The sequence below is a fragment of the Melospiza melodia genome, chromosome 2 (genome assembly GCF_035770615.1).
Source record: "Melospiza melodia melodia isolate bMelMel2 chromosome 2, bMelMel2.pri, whole genome shotgun sequence".
Lineage (NCBI taxonomy): Eukaryota > Metazoa > Chordata > Aves > Passeriformes > Passerellidae > Melospiza > Melospiza melodia.
In genome coordinates this window covers 70040231-70060658 of record NC_086195.1, presented here as the reverse complement: position 1 = coordinate 70060658, position 20428 = coordinate 70040231, and the positions used below count along the sequence as shown (strand labels likewise).

At 39.5% G+C, this 20428-nt stretch overlaps 1 protein-coding gene across 23 annotated transcripts in view; it reads right to left on the bottom strand.

Annotated features, from left to right (window-relative positions):
- The window catches only part of DLG2 (discs large MAGUK scaffold protein 2), a 984895-nt gene that overhangs the window by 112301 nt on the left and 852166 nt on the right, over window positions 1-20428 (bottom strand). Inside the window, exon 1 of one of the 23 annotated variants that reach the window (XM_063148802.1) lies at window positions 6162-6473. The exons of the other annotated variants lie outside the window; for them this stretch is intronic. The gene's annotated coding sequence lies outside the window, so the exon portion shown is untranslated. Of the gene's footprint in view, window positions 1-6161; window positions 6474-20428 lie in introns of those variants that run through there. 23 annotated transcript variants of the gene reach the window in all.

The window sequence follows — 20428 nt, the reverse complement described above, 5'->3', positions numbered from 1 at the left end:
AAAACAAAGCAGAATTTATTTGCATCTCTGAAAAGATGGGAGAAAGCTGAAAACAAGTGTTTTCATCTCAGGGGTCAGGTGCCAGTAGCAAGACATGAAAAAGTGGAAACCAAATCACATTTGAGTGCAAAATTAACACCGCATTACCTTAAAAGGCCAACATGTAATCACTGCCATAAAAATATCCAAGTTTCTCATTAAAGCTGTTTCAGGTATCTTGTACTACTAGACCAGGCTACAATTATAATTCAAAGATGATAAAATTTGAACAGAAGTAGAAGAAACCAAACATGAACAGCAAATGTTTAAACTGCATTCAGTATTACAGAACACTTCCTTTTATTTGAATAAGAACATTTTGGAATATCTACAGAAAACTTTATGGTTTTTAACTAACAAATTGCAAAGAAATGTGAAATGAAATTGATTCCACACCTAGAAAACCTGTTTTGAATGGAGGAGTCCTATTTTCCCCTCCTCTCAAACTTGTTTCTGTGTTGGATGGGTACATTTCAGTGGAGTATCTAACACTTGTGGTTGTACCTCAAAGAGAAGAACTACAGACCACTACAGGTAACAGCTGAGTTTCACCTAAGACCTAATAATTCACCTAATAATTTTCTTTTACATTTCTGGACAACAGCCCAACCCAAAGCCAGCAGCAGCCAGTGTGCACTGTCATTTTTCTACGGAATGTCTACAGAAATACCTAACTGAGAAGGGCAAGGATAGTCCATGGAACACTGAGAGCAGATAATGATTTTTCCTATTATCACTTCTCTATCTGAAATAATAAATTCCTTTCACAAGAAATATTTTGATAGTGAGGGTCAAAGATCTACTCCTATAAACAAACTGAGATTAACAGTACTGTAGATAAATACAGAGAGAATAAAATACTATTTACATGAAAAAGTACTGTAATACTGTATTTATGTTTATACCTTCTTAAAACTTGTAGGTAGATTTTTTGAAAGAAAGTAGATATTTTCTTTTGTGAGTAATATTTAATTACTTAGATACCACTAGTATTACTAGCTGCTGTGGATATTTTTTCCTACTTGGGGAACACAGTACTCAACGCAGCAAGAAATGTTTCTGAGAGTACAATTTCCTTAAAAGATAGAAATAATTAGCAATATAAGGGGAAAAAAAAACCCAAAACAAAAACTTCCCACAACAAGGTGCATAGCTTAGCCTGCCTGGCTCGCTCACCCATTTAGTTTCAGCATGTGGCCGCACACAACACAGTTAAATCAGTTCTTTATTATTTTATAATGTTAAAGGTTATTACCACAACACACAAAAGGGATAATAGCGGGTTCTTAAATTAGCATTTGCTTAGCTCAAATGCCACTGCACTAATTCCTTTCCTTAGAATCTAGCACAAACAGTATTGCAAATCATGCTTGCAGAGTGGTGGGCTTGGCTGTCTCCAGAACGGGACACATCTCCTCAGGGGAACAGGAATGGATGAGAAAGGACAGCCCATGTCTCACTCTGCCACTTTGCAGGATCTTCAAACACAACACACTGACCACTGTGATGTAAAGATGACATTAACTCTCAGGATTTAAAAAACTCTTGTCAATCCAGATTACTCTCCTGCCTGGCTAAAATAATAGGAGATTTCTGCTAACACTACAAAGTATTCTGGGACTCTATCTGCAGTTTTATCAGGCTGACTTTTAAGTGAGCACATTGGGAATTCCCAAGTAGAAAGCTGTTGATGCCATAAGCATTTCCCTGTAGTACAAAATAAAATTTGTATTCATTATTAAGCTTTAGGCCACCAACCCCTAATTAGAACTTTGCACAGGACAGAAGAGAGTACACCACTGCTGTTCAGGCAACAGATGAATCTGCTGCAGAGGAGCATCACTCCTGGTGTGGGATGACAAATGTTCTCCATCTTCAATTATTCCAGGCAAGACAAAGAACTGAGGACCAGAGAAGCTGCAGGTATTTCTCAGAGCTCTCAGCCTGCAATCTGAGGAGATCCCAAGCAGCCACTTTCATCTGGGGCCACTTTCGTAAGAGGACCTCCCCAGATTTTTTTTTTTTCTCTTCTGCACATGGTCAAGATGTAAAAAGATGAAAAGTGTTCACCTAGAGGAATGCACAGGGACTTCCAGTGCAGCTTTCTTGGGATATATATCCAAGTCCTGCCTGCAGGACTCAAAGCTGTAGGGCCTTTACCAGATATGATCCCAGATATGTGTCAAATCCTACACCTCTGTTTATGGGCAGCTTCTCCATTGTAGTGGGGAGACAGCTCTAGGTACCAGCACCCTTCTGACCATGCATGCCCCCTGAAAACATGGAAAGATTCCACAGAAAGCTGACATGAGCTTGGAAAGGAATCTAGATGAACACTTTTCATGTTTTTGGTCATCTAGACTACATTAAATGCCATCAGAAAACAGACACTTTGTATAAGTTTATTTCACTGTCGTCTGGCTCCTCCTGATTTCTGGTGCTGAATTCTCCAAAACCATCTCTACTATCCTGAAACACACCCTTTTCACCTGGGATGTTTCAAGGACTGAGAGACCTGTTCGTCCATCTGGTAGCAAGGAAGGTTCTTTTATTTTATTTTACTTTTTCCCCCAGCAAAGAATACTTACATTAATAGCTCTTTTTTTTTTCTCTTTTTAAAAATAATAGCATAATGCATCGAAATGTAAAGACACTAGGAGCCACCAAACAAACCACGCGCTTGAATCCTCAAACAAACTGAATTTAGCATTTGTGAGATGTATTTTGCTTACAAGTGAGCTTTTCATGGATTTAATAACTTGAATATCCCCTCCTGCTCGTAAAATCATATAAAACCTAACCAAAATCTCTTCTGCAGGATTAGACCTTTACATGTATTTCCCTCACAGCACAAAGAGCAGACCAACATCAAAGGGCATGCTGTGTTTATGAACAAGCTCTCTCTCTGCTCCAGCTGCCAAATGTATTCCTGTAATGCACTGAGCGTTTGATAGTCCTTTAAAATGGAGTTTCTCTCCCTAGTTTTCTGGATGTACAAAAACCTCTACTGCTTTCCACTGACACACTGTCATCCTTTACTATGGTCTATCTCTTCCCTTCCATAAAGTTGCATTGACTATTCCCAACACTGAGGATACTACATGGCTAACCTATCATTTCACCCATTTTTCCAGTGAAGGCCCTTTCCCTGAAAGCCCATCATTATCATTGCCAGTGTCTGTACAGCTTTGTTTCACACCCGTCTTGAATACTGAATTAAAACCTGAGAATTCTTAAAAATAGCACGGTGTCACTTTATCAGTCTCTTCAATAAAAAGAGAGTTAATATATAGGTAACAGCTTTCAATTTTATGCATTAGATATTTCTGTGCTCAAGACTCAATATTATAAATGTCTTGCTCTGTTTGAAAGCATGGTTTGTGTACTGTGTTTTTGAAAGAGAAAAACTGAAGTGTATCAGAAGTGCATACAAATGTGTGAGTTTACACACCCCTGCTGCCATATCCAATCACTTTTTACACAAAGAGCACAGTCACACAACTACACAGTCAGACATTAGCTGTATTTACAGCAAACCAAAAAATAACTGTCCAAAAACTAATGCGGGCTCATCCAATAAACCATTTTGTCAAAAATGTTGACCACAAGCTGCCATGGGACTTCACAGTAAACCTGAAAGTCGGTAAACAGGAGGTGTTTCAGACTAAAGGAAAAAGATAAAAAGATCAATTCCTGAGCTCAGGATTTTTATCTAAGATATTTCTTCTGGGCATCTATGCTTTATACAAAAGATAATGTGGGTTGGTTTCATCTGCAACCAAAAGGCAAAAACAGAGCAAGATTTCTCTTGGCGAGCAGATTTCTGCTACGGTCAGGAAGCCAACACTCTCTTGGAGCTGTGGTGCAGAGTGTTTCCAGCAGGATGTAGCACCAACAACAGGGATGGATGCTTCCTGGACCAGCTAAGGGCATTTAAGACACAGCACTCCATGGAGAGCACTGCTGTAGCCCACTGCCAGGTGGGAGGCATGGATCATAGCACCAAATGAATACGCACATAAAACATTTGTATCCTCCAGATCGAGATGTGAAATACAATTCCTAGTCTCTGTTGTTTTTCCTTCAGCATCCCTCCCAGGATATGACCACAAAGGAGCAGTAGGCATGCACCCAGGATAAAATGGGATTTTTGCCACATCCTCTGGCTCTTATCCTTGGTCTTATTTGGAGTGAACTTTGAAAAGCTGGTCTCATCTGTGCCCAAGCCTCCATACCACTGCCTGGAGACTGAACTAGTTGTCAGCTTTATTTATTGTGTAATAACAAATAGCGAGTCTGCATCTCTGGTTCCCACAAGAGCCCATATGCCCATATCATAACTTTCTCCTTTTAGGGTTGCTTTTCCTGTCCTAATTTATACTTCCTAAGTTACAGTACATACATTTACATGGTTAATGTTCATATTGCTGAGATTACACCATTGTGATGCATGCAATATAAATGCCTAGACAGATGGATGCAGTATCACAGATTTCTGAAAGGAGGAGAACTTGCAAAGCCAGAAGCTCACACTTCAAGAAACCCATTTGCTGGCACAGGGGTCACTGAAAATAGATCTGAATGCTTAAGAAGCAGTGCAATACTCTTAAATAAAGTAATGCTGACAAAGGTATACACTCTTTCCTAGAAATAGGCTCTAGTCTGTTAGGCTGCCAGGAAATAATTGTCACAAAAAAATTCTGCTCTTTTCAAATTTATGATTTATAAAGAGTAAGTGCAAATCTGCTAAGCAAAGGAAGTCAGTGGGAAAGGCCACTTTGCCAATAGCTTTTCTCTTTAAATAAAAATTGATATTAAAATGAGATACCTTTAATTAAACCGAGGTCAGTCCTGCAGCTTTGATGCTTCACATATAACTCATTAAGTGAATTATTTCTAAGTGAGAAGTCACGATACAAGTCTAAATCACTACAGAGTAAACAATTTGGAGTGATACTAGGTGAGAGGTCTCTGGAAGAGAGCGTCTCCCTCCATGTATTAATAATACAGCAATAAGACAACAGGTGCCGTTCTGCCAAGCTCTCTTGATACTTAGAATAAACTTGCTTCTCCAACCCACAGAGAATGGAAAAACAACCCCAAACCGGGTACAATCAAACAAAAGCAATGACTATAATACTACTGCTGATAAAAGAAAAAGTAAAATTGTTACTCGTGACCACTTCCCTCTCCTAGGGAGACATAGAGGTAATATATGGCAATCTTAATATTTCAGTTCCATAAATTCTGCTTTTCAATTCCTTTCTGATTGAAACAACAAAAAAAATTGCAGGCTTACTGATTTTTAAAGGTTACTGGCACGATAATGTCGACATATTAACGGAGCTTGCTTGAAAAGATACAGAGGTCAAATAGAAGCCAGTGATAATTAGAGCAAAGAATTTAAAGCTGGTGAAATTCAAAAAGTCATGCAGACGCTACAGGAAATATACCTTTCTCTGCATAGCTGCGCTATAGCATGTTCCTACAGTTTGTTTCAAAGTCTCCCTTTGCCTTTCATCTTACACATATTTCAGCACTGTTGTTATGCAAGATGGGGAATCATTCATTTTAATGTGATACTAAGCATATTACCACAAAACCAGAAAGAAGCTACCGATTTACTGAGTATCTAATTAAAAAGCTCTACAATTCAAATTCTTTGCAGCCCCTCACTGCACATAAAAGATTTAATGCTGCATCTGAAAAGCCACATGTACAAAAAGCAAAGCATTTGAAAATGTTTCTGATATTTGCTTATTCTTTTCCTTCCTCTTGTTACAAAAGCCACAGCCATCACTCTCTTTAAGTGCTAATAAAAGCAATTAATTGACAGGTAGATTTGCCGGTTTGTAGCTTCTTTGAACCCCCAACACACTCACTAAAGGAAAGTAACTTTAGCTAGGAAAGAGATCCTCGCAGCACGATGGTGAATAATTCATCATTGCATTTTTCTTTTCATCTCATTTTGTGCCAGTAACGTACACAACTGAAAATATTGCAAAATCTAAAAGCAACCACAGACAAGGACTTCCAGCAGCAAAATACACATTAAACTAGCAGGCAGGTTTCCCCAGCTTATATAATAACAGCTTTAGCTCGACAGAACCCCCATCACTCACCGAGGACCGAATTCACTTGAACAAAAGCGGAGCCCAGTCACCAAATGCAGCTTTGCAGGACTCTCAATGCAAGATGCTCCTGTCTGCTGTTCGGTTCACACTTGCCTTTATAACTAAGCCAACCAACAACATTCAGCTGCTGAACCTGATGAATTATAAAACGGTAGCTCCCAGACTCTCATATTTTACATCACAGGGGGTGGTCATCCAGCATACACACTGCCTGTGTACATATCTTCTGCTATAACTCATCCTGATAAACACATCAGTGCTGGCAGCAGTGACAGTAATTGGTGCTCAGGATGTACAAGCACAAACCAATAGAGCACACTCCCACCTTCTGCTCTGTGCAACATCTCTACCTGTCAATCACTGCACCTTGTTAAGGTGGAATGAGCAACTGCGCTTGGGGGAGAGGCAAAACTCAGAAAAGAAACCATCTACCAACACAAATTCTGCTCTTAAACATTTCTTAATGCAGTAGTAAATGTACCTTCAGTATCCTCTAGGTAACAATTTTCACGGGTTTTTTTTCCTAAATCTTCATAAAAATCTTCCCTTCTTAAAGACACAGTTCTCATTTAGCGACTAACACAGGGTTTGTTACTTCTACTATCATGAATGGAAATTATTCAGGCAAATTCCAGGGACATCAGCATGGAAAACCTAAAAGCATTACTCCATGCAGAATGACTGTTAAAAGCAGTACACTTGTTAGGGGAAACTCTGTGCCCATTTTAAAATCCTCCTAAAAATGCTGAAAGGTTTTAAGATCATCCTCTAAATCATAAGGATGTGTTTGTAATGCTCTTCACTCTAACACTTTCTTTTTCCCATATGCTTGCATAGCTTTAAAAGTCAATATATAGATACAAAATAACAGAACCACACACCTAATTACCATTAATCCAATCAATTAAACTAAACATTTTCAAATAGGATTAATTACAGCAATAAAAATCACAATTGTTGCACATGCCACAAATTAACACTCAGAATCAGCCCCTAACAAGCAAAGCTGGTTATGGTAATGGTAAAACACAGCCAGGGATCAGCCACTGGAAAGGCATTTGTAGGGCAATTTTTTTATGAGGGAGCAGAAGTTGCTCTTTCAGAGTTGAGCTCCAGGAATTTTGTATGTGCTTTACACAAACTCAAGGCTATTTGTTGGAGGATAGAGTGGGAATAAACACTTTATTCAAGAGGATTTTTTATTTCTACATCACTGGTGATGATTCTCAGAGGGTTCCATTTGGGACCTGAACACTTGATCCCGCTCCTTTTGTAATGGGTTAAAACTTTAAGTTTGTTCATCAAAACTGACAAAACTATTCCAGTAAGACTGTTGCCCCTCTAGTTTGTTTAAGTAAATTCCCAGACTTTAAAGGATAAGGAAGGTGAAACCAAAAGGACAATAGGTTTCACAAACATTTGTTTATCTGTTTAGTAAACTGTTAATATGAGTGGGGGGCTTGCTATGATTGATAACACAGTATCAGCTTATCCGCTCAGTAAACCTAGGATTCCAGGAATTCAGCAGATTGAGCCTAAAAATTCCAGGAATCAGACAAAGGAAAATTACCAACCTTCATCTTCAGACCCCGGGAGGTGGACTATGACCACCTAAACACAAAAGAAGAATACGCAGAGTACTACACATCAACCCGGAAGAAGGACTGTATAAGAACTCCACGGAAAATCAGGAGAGTGTGACAGTGGTGGAGCGGAGACTCCCCTGTCGCCCAGCGCTGATTTGCTTATTGCTTTGCCCGCTGTAATTAATAAATTCTCAATTGGTTTTACTTGGCATATTGTTGGCTCAATTTTTAACACTTTCATTTCCCATGCCTGTAAAACTCCCGCAGTTTCTGGTGCCATGAAGAAATGCAGTCCTTGGGAAGGTGAGCACAGTTGTGTGAGCGGTTGGGCATTGCCTGGATGCTTTTCCATGAACAACTGGGCTGAGGAATGCAAATGAAGCCTGTGCCGGCAGCCCCAGGCAGAAACCCAACCCTTCTCACCATCTGGAGCGACTGATGTGCGTCACAATGTGGGAACAGGGTGTTGCATTTCATGCATAGCAAAAGCTAGTCCTATATGTATATATATATATATCCCATTCCTCCTGTTCTCAGCTGCTTGTTCCACCCCATTCCTCATTTGTCTCTTTGTGTTCAGCACCTTTACTATCTGAGAAAAAAATCACTCCAGGCCAGAGGCATGAGCAGTGTTTCTGCATGTGCTGCTGGCTCTTACTACAGAAGGCTGTATGAAAGAAAAACTCTCTAGAGTTGGGTAGCAGAATGTAGGGGAGACATACCAGGATTTAATCTGAGTAATGATTTTGAAGTCTCTGTCTTTCTCAGAGGCAAGGACAACTGAGATCCAATTTCTGGATTCTCCAGTGATGCTGACCAAGAATAATCCAATATGGGCAGAAAATATTCCGAATGATAAACGCAGGCTCATTAAGAAGCAGGAAAAAAAAAAAAGAGTTTGTACTACTGGATTTGTCTTTTAGAGCCAAATTCTATTCTCAGGGGCTTACATATTTCACGTGCACATCATGGAGGTTCCCTAAAATGGCCTGATTACAACAGATTGTTGTCTTGTGCACTAATTAGGGTTTTCTGACCTATTTTTAATAAGAAACAGTTACAAACCATATGCGCCAGAATGCCCTATTTTCCTCTTTGTTTTGCCTCTAAGAGGCTTCCTAAGGATCTGTGTAAACATGACACTGCCTTATAACAATTTGCTGCCACATGAATAAGACACAAGCAATGCATGGTTGAATGTCCTTGACCAACATAACACTCATGCTAAAATTCAGCTCCTACTTACTGAAGCAAATGTTTGTAAAAGTGACCAATATTTCACTAATGTAAGGCACAGCAATATTTCATAGCTGTGTGTAGGTGGCATACATAAACCAGAGTCTGCGGCATTACATAAGATTCACCATTCCAAGAGAAATTGCTACCCTGCTTCACACTTGAAATTTTTAATTAGTTTTCCTGTCTTCCATGTTACCTTTCCATGGGTAATAAAGCTGATACTGCCATAGTAGTCAACTATGTGAACAATGTGGTGTTCTGTAAAAGTGCTACCTTCGAGGTGATTTGATACTCTCAACACATGAGCATATGTCCATGAGCCCCATGTCCCTGGGGCTCTGTTATTACATTCTAGTGCAGAATGTGAGATTTCACATTCAAACATATTCACTCCACTGACAGGTGTGTGAAAATCCCATACGGCTGCCAGATTTCTGTATACCTACATATATATATAGAGTGTGTATTTTTAAGGCATTTGTAACAAACACATTTGGTATTGACTCTGATGTTCTTCGCTTCAAGCTGAAAAATAGAACTGATCTAAAAATGAAAAAAAACCCAAAAACTAGAATACAGTAGTGTTACCATTTGCTACCAAAACATTACTTCTTTCTTCCATAATCACATGGACTATATTGACTACATATCATGGATATCCCATTTGCTGTCTAAAGTGAGCACACAGATCACTGGGGAACAATCAGGGCACTCAGCTGGAATAACAAGAGCAAAAGAAGCAAAGGTAACTTCAAATTAAAAATAACTACAGGTAGATACTATCCATATCACAAATTAGCTAGTACTGGTCACTTTCACCTCATTGAAGCAAAATTAGATCTCCAGGATCTCCACAGCGTGGACCGAGAGTTTCAGGAGAAAAAATGTGCACCAACAGATAATTCCCAGGCCACACCAGATGCTATGGATGACCAGTACTCTGGGTAATAATCTTTGCAATATGACCTAAAATGACATCCTGAAAACTAAAGAGGTATTTATTCAGTGTCCTGCATTTAGCAATCTTCAATTTCTTTACTGATATTTTGTCAGGCTTACACTGGATACATTTTCACCCTGGATTTACACTCTTTCACCTGACAGCCTTTTCATGGCACTGTCAGAGAGTATCTCTGAAGCAAACAACCTAGCAGGATATAAAAAAGGACTGGGCATTTATCAGATAATATCATCCAGAAGAGCAGTAATGACAAGAAGCCCAAGCTTTCCAACAACTCGGGGGTGTAAAAACACTTTGTTTCTTACAGGTGTTTTTTCTTTCACAGCAGGCTCAACCCACTGCTCTGCCTCAGTCTACATCACTTTACAACAGCCCAGCTTATCCTGGCCCCCATACAGGACAAAGAGTATCAAGGGCTGCAAGTCACTTCCCACCTTCCTCCCAGCAAAGGCACGAAGTTAGCTCTCCCTCCCTAATCCTAAGCATCACCATGAAATCTGTATGAGTTTAGCTAATTCTGAGATCTGCATTTCTTCTAATTAAAGTCAGCTGAGCATAATTGTAGAGGTCTTTTATTTTATTATTTGATAAAGGCAAACCCCAGTTACAGTGAATTTCCCTGCCTATACACTCCGAGGGGTAGTAGGTAAAATAGAATCATCATTCCTTTTGAGTACAGAAATCTATCAAACTTTTAATTCCAGCTGAGATCACAGAGGATTTACAAGTTTCACTAACTACTCCATTGTCTGTGGTCTGAATCCAATGAGAATGTATCCTTTTAGAAATATATGGTAAAATAGTACACATTGAGTCAGACAGATTCCATTGCTGTAACTTACATACATCCCACTCTGCAAAATAAACATCAGTGACAATGTAAATTAATTTAGTTGCTGTGCCAAGGCAATAGAGAAATTAATTTTCTTTCAATGTTGGACACATGAAATTTAATGTAAGAACAGTTTTTAAATTGTTTCAGTTCCTAAGATTAATCGTCATAAGTACAAATGAATAAAACTGTATACTTAAATTAATTAAGAAATTAGCTGGCACAGGGCTTTGAAGATGCAAAGGACTGTACAAGTGCTATCGCTATAACAACATTTTTCTGTGTTACAATACTTTCCTTGCTCAAGTGACATCTCTTTTGCTACAAGTGCAGAGTGAAAGCTCAAGTCCTCTTTCTGAATGAGCACTGTGTTTGAAAAAATACTGAAAAAAGAGAATTTAAAAGGATATTCAGCTGGGTCTGAATGAACAGATGCCCAAGAGAGCAATTTAAATTGATCAAGGGCAATGACAAGAACTTGCTTTGCTAGTTAGGAAGGTTGATCTCTCCTAATGGTGGCTTCACAGTCTTAAGAATATGAATGATCCTATCAGTAATAAAGAAGAGCAGCTAAAAGGGAGGAAGACCAGATGGCACTTTCCCTAGAGTCTCTGGAGAGGCTGTCTGGATTTGATTTGATAAGCCTTTTATAGCACCCTGTGAACCTGGAATAATATGGCAACCCATTAATAAGTCAGCAGATATCACAGGAACAGTCTGATATTTCATAAAAATGTTTATTTTCTGTATGGCTTAGGTTAGTTCAGTTGCTTAAAAGAACTGAGAAACTTGGAAAGATGGTTCAGAATCCAGAGCTAGTTTGCATTTTTTTGTTGCTGTTTTCTTTTCTCAACTTTTGTTTTCTATTGAACCATGTGTTTGCTTTTGCTATTCCCTTTTAAATGAGTTGAATTTTTCTGAAGCTTGATATTCAAATCCAAAACAAATCATAAAGGACTTAATAGCTCTGTGAGCCGGAAAAAAAACCCAGCTAAAGATACATTTTCTACTAGCTAAAAGTTTAAATGTAGTAGCAAACCAGACAAGCATCTTTTACACATCTTTTACACAAACAGAAGGTCCCACAGGCAATTCCTTGTAAGCCTAATGCAGGAAGCAAATGAGTTAACAGCTTCGGATGGCAAAGAATGGTGGAGCCATGAAGATCCTCCTTGGATTCGCAGTTTAACTCTGCGTGCACTCTGTGGTGGGAGGAGTAGGTGGCTGATTTGGGAAGAAGTACAGCACAGGAATGATACACTTGACTCCTCTGAGGATGGTGATGAAAATCTGTCAGCTTGGCATAGGCCTTCACGTTACCTACAGCAAGAACTGACACATGGAGAAAGCAACAGCTCTACAGACATTACAGTGAAATCCACAGAATACAGATGGAAAAGGCTTTTAAGATCATGGAGTTGAACCATTAACCCACCACTTCTGAGTCCACCATCAAACCATACCCCCAAGCAGCATGCCTAGCATTTTTTGAACACTTCCAGGGATGGTAATTCCACCACTTCCTAGGGCAGCCTGTTCCAATGCCTGACCATATTCAGCAAAAAAAATTTTTCCTAATATTTACTCTAACTTCCCCTGATGCAACCTGAGGCCATTTCCTCTTGCCCTATAACTTGTTGCATGGAAGAAGAGACTGACCCCCACCTGGCTGCACCCTCTTTCCTGGTAGCTGCAGAGAGCACAGCACTAGAGGCAGAGTGTGTGTGGTGGAGAAAGCAGAGCTGCTTTGTTGGAGAGTCCTGTGACAGTACTGCAAGGGGCTGTCCATGGAAAGGGAAACACAACCACAAAACAGTCTTCATGAGAAAACAGGGAAATTCAGGCCTGCATTTGTGGTAGATTGGAAAAAATAAGCGGCATCGCCTGAGGATGCCTCCTGCACTGATTGTGACAAAGAGCTAGCACAGGAATCAGTACGCACACATATACTCTCAGATTAAGTTTTCCCCTCCTACAGTTTTCTTTCAGGAAAGAAAATCTGAAGCCTGGATGACTAACTACAATGCAGATGGCAGAGCAGTGTAGAGATACAAGCTCCAAATGAACTAGCTCAGATGACACCACGAGAGAATTTAACCTACTCATACTGAACTCCATGGTTATGCTGTTCCTGGAACCTGAACATGCACAGCAGTTTAGGATTCAGACAAGCCAAAGAAGGACAGCAGGTGATATTCAAGCTAGATCTGTGCCAGCATTCTTGCAAATTTACGTCTGCAGTTTTTTGCCATTACTTGTGAATGTGACAAGAAAGTACCTCCCAGCAAGAAATAATACATGGAATTACAGCAGCATCAGAAGAAAGTATTGCTCTGAAAAGAAAGGAAGAAATAATTCTTTTTTAGGATATAGAATACTCTCAGCCCTGCAGGAATCATCCATAGCCTTGCATGGTTCACCAGACTGCTGAAACTGCAGATTTACTGTCTTGGCTCTGATGCCAGGGCAATTAATTCAGCACTCACCAGACACCCTCTTGGGTAGCCAGGGTGATGGTTCTCCCTACCATCTTTATTTGAGGGAATACCTAGCTACCTTTTGGGTAGCTAGGGTGATGGTTCTCTGGCAAACTTTATTTGAGGGGATTGTCATGCTCAGTGTATTCCCACACTGTCTGGGCATTCTGAAGGTGGGAATAGCAACGACGCTTCATCTACAGGCCAGCAGTAACCATGAGCAGGGAAATGTCTGCCATCCCAGCACATTTACACCTGGTAACTAACTTCCACAATCTGAGCCCAGCTGGGCACTTAAGGACAAGCCACCCTTTGGAGAAGATTCTGTCTGAAGGGACCCAAGAACGAGGACTCTGATTAAATGCTCTGTTCTTGAACTACTTATAGCTCGAGGATTAATTAGGAGTGGGAAAGTGCTCTAAGACCTTTAACTGAAGAAGTGAAGAATGAAAGGAGTTGAAATCTAAATGCTTATTATCACTACAGTATCAGAATCTCTGACTGAAACCCTACAGAAATAACTCACGCTATGTAGATCCAACAAGAACATTCTCTTAAGGTTTCATAAATGACAAAATGGGATTTATCTGAGAATGCTGAACAACTGAATAGAGAGGTGGTACGTCTTAAAACTCAGAATGTGCAGTTTTCAGCACTTTAATTTATAGGTACCTACTCCTGTGCTCTGCCCAACTTTCTGCCAGATAATACCAAAACTGCAAACATAGCATTTGGAAAATAAAGGCCAAAGATAAAAGCTAAGAGCAGCAGTGGGCACATAATTTTGTGGCTTTCTCTTGCTTGTGCTTGCAACTCAACTGCTATTTTAGCAGAGCATCTTGGAAAAGGAAAGCAGGAACAAATGGCAGTAACTGGGAACTAGGGACATTTGTTGTAAGAATTTTTTCTGTCCTTGTGCCCTGGGATGGAAGCTGCTTCTGTTACTCAGTTTCTCAGCTCAACACTACTCCATGCAGGTATTGTGAATATACACTTAAAAAATTATGTATATAAACATTTATCCTGCAGGCCACCTAAGCACCTTCAAAGCAAACAGTTCTGCAAGAGCTGGAGAGTCCAAGCAGTGATTTTTTTCTCCTTTTACCCACAACTAGAAAAAAACCATACATCGGCCCTCTCAATGTTAATATTGCACAGCAGACAGAAATATATGTCAGTCTGAGGGACATACAAGGAAACAATATAAAAGTACTGTCGCTGAGTAGGGATAGAAAATAAAGGAACTTTTGCAGGTCCACTTCTCAGAGAATACATTGTTAAAATGTGATTTGGGGACAGAATAATCCTACTTGAATGAGAACAATAAGAACAAAATGATCCTGAGGTGAAGATGTTGAAAGGAGACAATCCATACTGCTTTGTGCCAGTAGCGAACAAGGACTTCAACAACAAGGTATAAAAACGCATTAAGGTGATGAAAATGGGCCACTTTTGAAGGAGACAATATGACCCTTACAAAGAAAACCTTGTGTACAGTACAAGATAAAAGGACAGGGCAGTTTGGATTATGGCTCCCTGTTGAGACTGTAGTCAGTTTCATATCTTCATAGATGGGACGTGCCCTGGCAATGCGTGACCCTGTGGATATCCTGGCACTGTGCTAGACAGCAATGAAAACCACGGCCCTGAAAGCATCATCAAAGTTCTGGGCATGCAAGAATTAGTTAGCCTGCACAGAAATTTATGAGGAGGAAAAAAATCTTTTTGCTTTCTACCAGTAGATTTAATTACTTTACTTCACAGTAAGAATCCCATTGGGCTACTCCTTCCCGCTGAATTAACAGAGAATTTTAGGAGGATGAAAAATGCAAATCCTATGTGTATATTTTGACTACACTACCTACATCCTAATAAAAAGAAGAGACAAGTAGATAAAGCCTTTCTGAGTACGATCAATTAGCAAAGCAGGGAAAATAATTTGTAGTGAATATATGGTTTGTTCTCTGTTATTTTAAATGATTTTATGATTTTTTTTCTGTTTTCACAAATTAATGATCACACGGGAGTTAGTAGATGCCCTCTGCCTGCATATGATTTATGAACATTATATTGACAGTATTTACAGTATGAATTTTGCATAACCATATAGTATTTCTTATTTTCTTGCCTGGTGAGCTGTAAATATTACCACTGCATTTCTTCTGCAAATATTCCTATGAAATAGAGTAATTATAAAAATATTAGTAACAATAAGTTTACCCAGACATTTGATGGAAATTACATGCAAATGATTACAAGCCTAGATGAATTGTTCAATTATATATACATGTTTCTTGTACAATTGCTGAAGTATGTGTTTGGCTTTTCTCAGAAACCTAAGAGACATAAATTTGAAAGTCACTTCATAATTACACCTGTAACATATTTCTATACCCATATTATCTAGGATGAAGAATGGAGCTTAATATCCTGCTTGGTTTGCAGCTAATTTTCAAATGTCTGGTTTTAAACTACAGACTTCATGACTTACAAAGACTTCGAGAAAATTAGGGAAAAATCAATTAAATATATGAAATCAATGTATGTTAAAATTTAACATGTTAATATTGACAGGGTTACTTTGAGGTCTTTCTTTGAATTAAACCACCAGAAACTCAGGCCTCTTTCTTTCTTTTGTTTCTTTTTTTTTTTTTCTTTTTTTCTGGAAGAATTAAATCCATTTGGGATCCTAATATGCATTAATTCAACACAGTGCTCCCTTCAAATGATTGATTTTCTTTACCTTCCCTTTTACACCTGGTGAATAAATTTAACAGCTTCCTGTGGGCATGAAACACCAACTGGCATTAGATTGGATGTTGTAGCCAGAAATTATTTTTAATCTTTCAAACCAAACCAAAATCCTCCTTCTCATGTAATAGCAGTTATAAAAAAGACATAGCTTATATTCAGTTCATTAAAATTTAAGGGTATATGCTGTAAAGAGAAATGACAGAGGAACAAGCCATTTCAAAACTCAGATTAGTCCTTAATATTGTACTCAGGAAGCAAAATGCCATTACATGGTATATAATCACCAAGGACAGAAATTGACAGCTGAGAAAATACAGTTTTGGAAAGCTATTAGTTTTTTTAAAGTAATCTTACTGGGAATGTCCATATTAATTTAAACTATTGACTTATTTTATCATTGTGATAAATGTTATGATTTCTGAAATCTAAATAATGCTTCAAATTATTTTCCACATCTGAGGACTCTTTAATTACACTTGAAAGGCAACCTACTATGTTAAGGCATATCCTGTACTGAGCATCATTAGGATTAGAATAATTTTACAGTCCACTTGGTAAATCCAGATGGAACCTGACGAAAGGCTCATGGATCTAATCCTGCAAAGAGGTACTTCACCTCTGCAAATTCATGCTAACACATGAGGGAGAAAAAAGACAATGATTATGCTTACAGTTGTTCCAACAGCCTGGGAGGGAGCTCATCATGTTGCCCAATACCAAAAGACAAAACCCCTGCAACAGTGTTGCCTAAAGATTTTAGGTATCAACGAGGAGAACAGAGCTTCCAGGACCCAGAAACTCACCTGGACTATCCTGGCACTTCGGCAAAATCATAATGTCCTAACAAAATGTATCCTACCAAAATATCTTCCCTCTACTCTTGGCATGAAGGACAAATATGTAGAACAGGTGCTCATTTCTTTGTTATTTTTTTCCCCTCTGACACATGGAAAGAGTGCCTGTTGTGAATACCCAGATGCACCATCATCAGTGAACAGTTTCTCCTATTACATGACAAGTATCCTACCTAAAATCAATAAATAGTTTTATAATGGAGTACACGTGACAAATAAAGTCCCACAGTTGATCTTTCATCATTTGCTTTTTGCTTATTTTGTCTTGATTTCTCTGGCTTAACATACAAATGGTACTGCAAGAGAAGAAAAAAGACCCAAACCAAAATAGATTATCCCAGATTTGGGGCCTTAGAATGGCGTGACGAAGATTCAGCATAGTTCCTCAGCTATTTTAGTCCAGGTATCTATACAAATCCCAACTATCTTGGCAAACACAAATCAACCTCAATTGCATATACATCAGAAAGGAAAGGAATCAACTGGCAAACTCTCAATGTATTTTATGCAAGCTTTCTATCTCCCTCTCTGACTTTTTGGTCTCCTTTGCCATCATAACTAAAAATGAACTCCTGTTACAGGAAACAAGGGGGTTATCTGTTTGCTCTGCTGCTTCTATTCTTCTCTAGCCCAGCAAAGGGATGCTGTGCCTCTGGAAAGGCATCACAAACAGTTCTACTGATAAAGTGCTGTGGAAGTGGAGAAAGTAATTCCCAGAAGCAAAATGGATTGGTGTGTGCCTGCATGAGCATCCACAGGGGTTATTCATGGCAGGTCTGTTCTATACAGAAGCACAAGAACAATTATAGAATGCAGCTCATTTCCTAACAACTGTTCACAAAAGCACATTGGCACTGGGAAGAAAGGTGGATTTTAGGTTAAAAAGTGCCATTTGTTCCCTTGGCTTCATTCAACTGGTTTTATGTCCCCACAGTTCATGAAACTGATTGACAGCATATATTAAAAACTGCAAAAAATGCATTAATTAAAAAAAAAAAGGAATCTATGTAGATTCATGAAAATTGGTACATGAAAATTATGTGGCATTCAATCAGCAACAAATGGGCAAATTGGGGTGACCCTCAAGCTCCTGGCAAGCTGCCAGTGCAGGAGCTGGAAAGACTGGATGGTGCCAACAAGTAGCTCAGCACACAGCAGCCCTGAGCTGCATGGAGATCTCAAATGGAGCATTTGTCCTGGTGCTCTGACATTCAGATTGCTGGGGAAAAAGGTACTTTAAAAAAAAAAAACAACCTTTCTACCCCATGCTCACGTTTTGCACTTCTTGATGTTCTAACGAAACAGGGGTATCCCTCTGCCTCACCCCAATCAGCTCTGCTTTCTGAAGTGCTGACACTGCCAGGGATGGCATAACCCCAGTGACACAGGATCCTGGGCTGGTTAGAGCTGTGGACTGGGTGTTAAAGATTGCTGGACTCAGAAAATGGAGATTTTATTAGAAACTTGGCATTTTTAATTAGAGAGACCTCAAAGGCCACATTTATAATTAGTAACTCAGATGTTTCCCAGATGATTTCCGTGACCTGAGGCAACTTGGAGTGCCCCATGTCTGTCCTGCCTAACTGTCCCACTGTTCCAAAGTTTAACCTGGCTCCTGGGACTGGTCTTCTACCTGAGCAGGTTTCCAAATCATATAGAGCTGGGACAAAACATGCCAGAGAACCTGCGAACAATTTAACAGCAAGGGCAAAAATATTCCTGTTTGGGAATACTGCCAAACATTGTTTACTAGCATATATGACTCCAAAGTGATTATTTTAAATCAGAGAGAGATTATGCAGGGATTATACACAATTTTCTTCTGGTAGATCATGGCTCCATGGGACGAGAGGCTCCACACTTCCAGCCATTGCTGCTTTTAACTCAGGGACTCTAAGGAGCAGCAGACCCCACATCTGCACTCCTATTCTCTCTGTCTTGTCCTCTCAGAAAGTCTTACAGCCAGAAATGAGCTGCAGGTTCCCTTCTTCTTCCTGTGATCCTTTCACCTCTCAGACCTAGAAGCTTCTTCTAGCTTTTAGCACCTTCTCTTCCCCAGACCCTGAAGGAGCTCCCTCCATCTCACCCCCAGGGACACCATCTGGCCCAGTCTTTTTAAGGAACTTAACAGTGAACAACTAAGTAAACCCCTAAATATTGTCTGCCACATTCAGCACTAATTTTAGGCCTCTTACAAATGTCAAAATTGGAACAGAACAAACTGATGCTCTATGATTTTGTTTTCAGAAAGCTCTAATTTTCAATATGAATCAAGGTGACATTTGTTTCTTCAAAATTGTCCTCTCTCTGTACCCAAAATAGGATAGTCATCAGCCTCTTAGTCCTCTTGAAAATCTGAAACACATTTTAGCACTTCCACAAGCATATTCCCTTTAAGGACAGTAATTGAGACACATCCTTTACACCTGTGGATTAAGTAATGACACACATCAGGCAGATAGCTCAGGGCTAAGCTAAGCCCTGGGACACTGTCTCAAACAGAGAGAGCCCACAGGCAGCTATTTAGCTTCTCCCTGTTAGTCAGCATTGACTGAATTCTGTTTTTGCTTACACACCGACATCCCCTCCTGGGCTGCATGCCCCTAACATAGGGCACCATCTCCACAATGAACTCCTCAGCTGGTGCCATTATTTGGTATCACTGATCAGCATCCCAGACATTTAGGTAAATGCTGAGAGAGTGCTTAAAATATAATTACTATTGCACTCCTTGGAAGCTCTGGTGAAAATTCAGTTACCTTTGGCTTTCAGATGAAAAATACGATTTTTTCTTAACTACACATTTTTTCATGCCAGCCTTTGGGCAGAATTTACCACTCACATAACTCAAGACAGAGAATCGGGAGTCTGTTGTGAAGGTTTTATGGGTTCAGCTGAGGAAATAATTTTGCCTCTGCCCTTACATACCATTTGTTGGTTTTTTGAGGTTTTTTCCCCCATGTAGCCATTGAAGCATAAACTACAGCAGAACTTGCCTCCAGAGGAAGAACACAGAACAATGCCATGCACCTTCACCATATGAAAAAATGCCACCAAAACGGCACTTCTGATGCCACAATGCAAACAAATTTCACCAGGGACTCCCTGTTAACACTGAGATCACAGCCACAGAGTTGGAGCCCATCCTTTGCACCCACAGTTCTCATGCATGTGGCTGAAAAGTTGGCCAAGCCTTAGATAACACAAGGATCCTCCAACTGGCTGCTCTGCCATTGCAGACCCTAAAGTTCAGTTTCTAGCAGTGAAAGATACGGCTCCAGAAAGGGCAAGACAGACTCAAAGCAACATTTCCTGGGAAGTGTTTAAAAGGTGTGTGGATGTAGCACTTATGGATATGTTATAGTGGTGAACATGGCAGTGCTGGGTTAAAAGCTGGATTTGATGATCTTAGAGGTCTTTTGCAAAATCCTTAATGATTCTACGATTCAATTAAAAGTTCCTTCTGATTCCATGGGGAAAAAAAGCTCTGAGCAATGGTGTAGATACATCATTGGGTGAAGATAAGAAAATTCTTAATAGTGTTGCAGAACA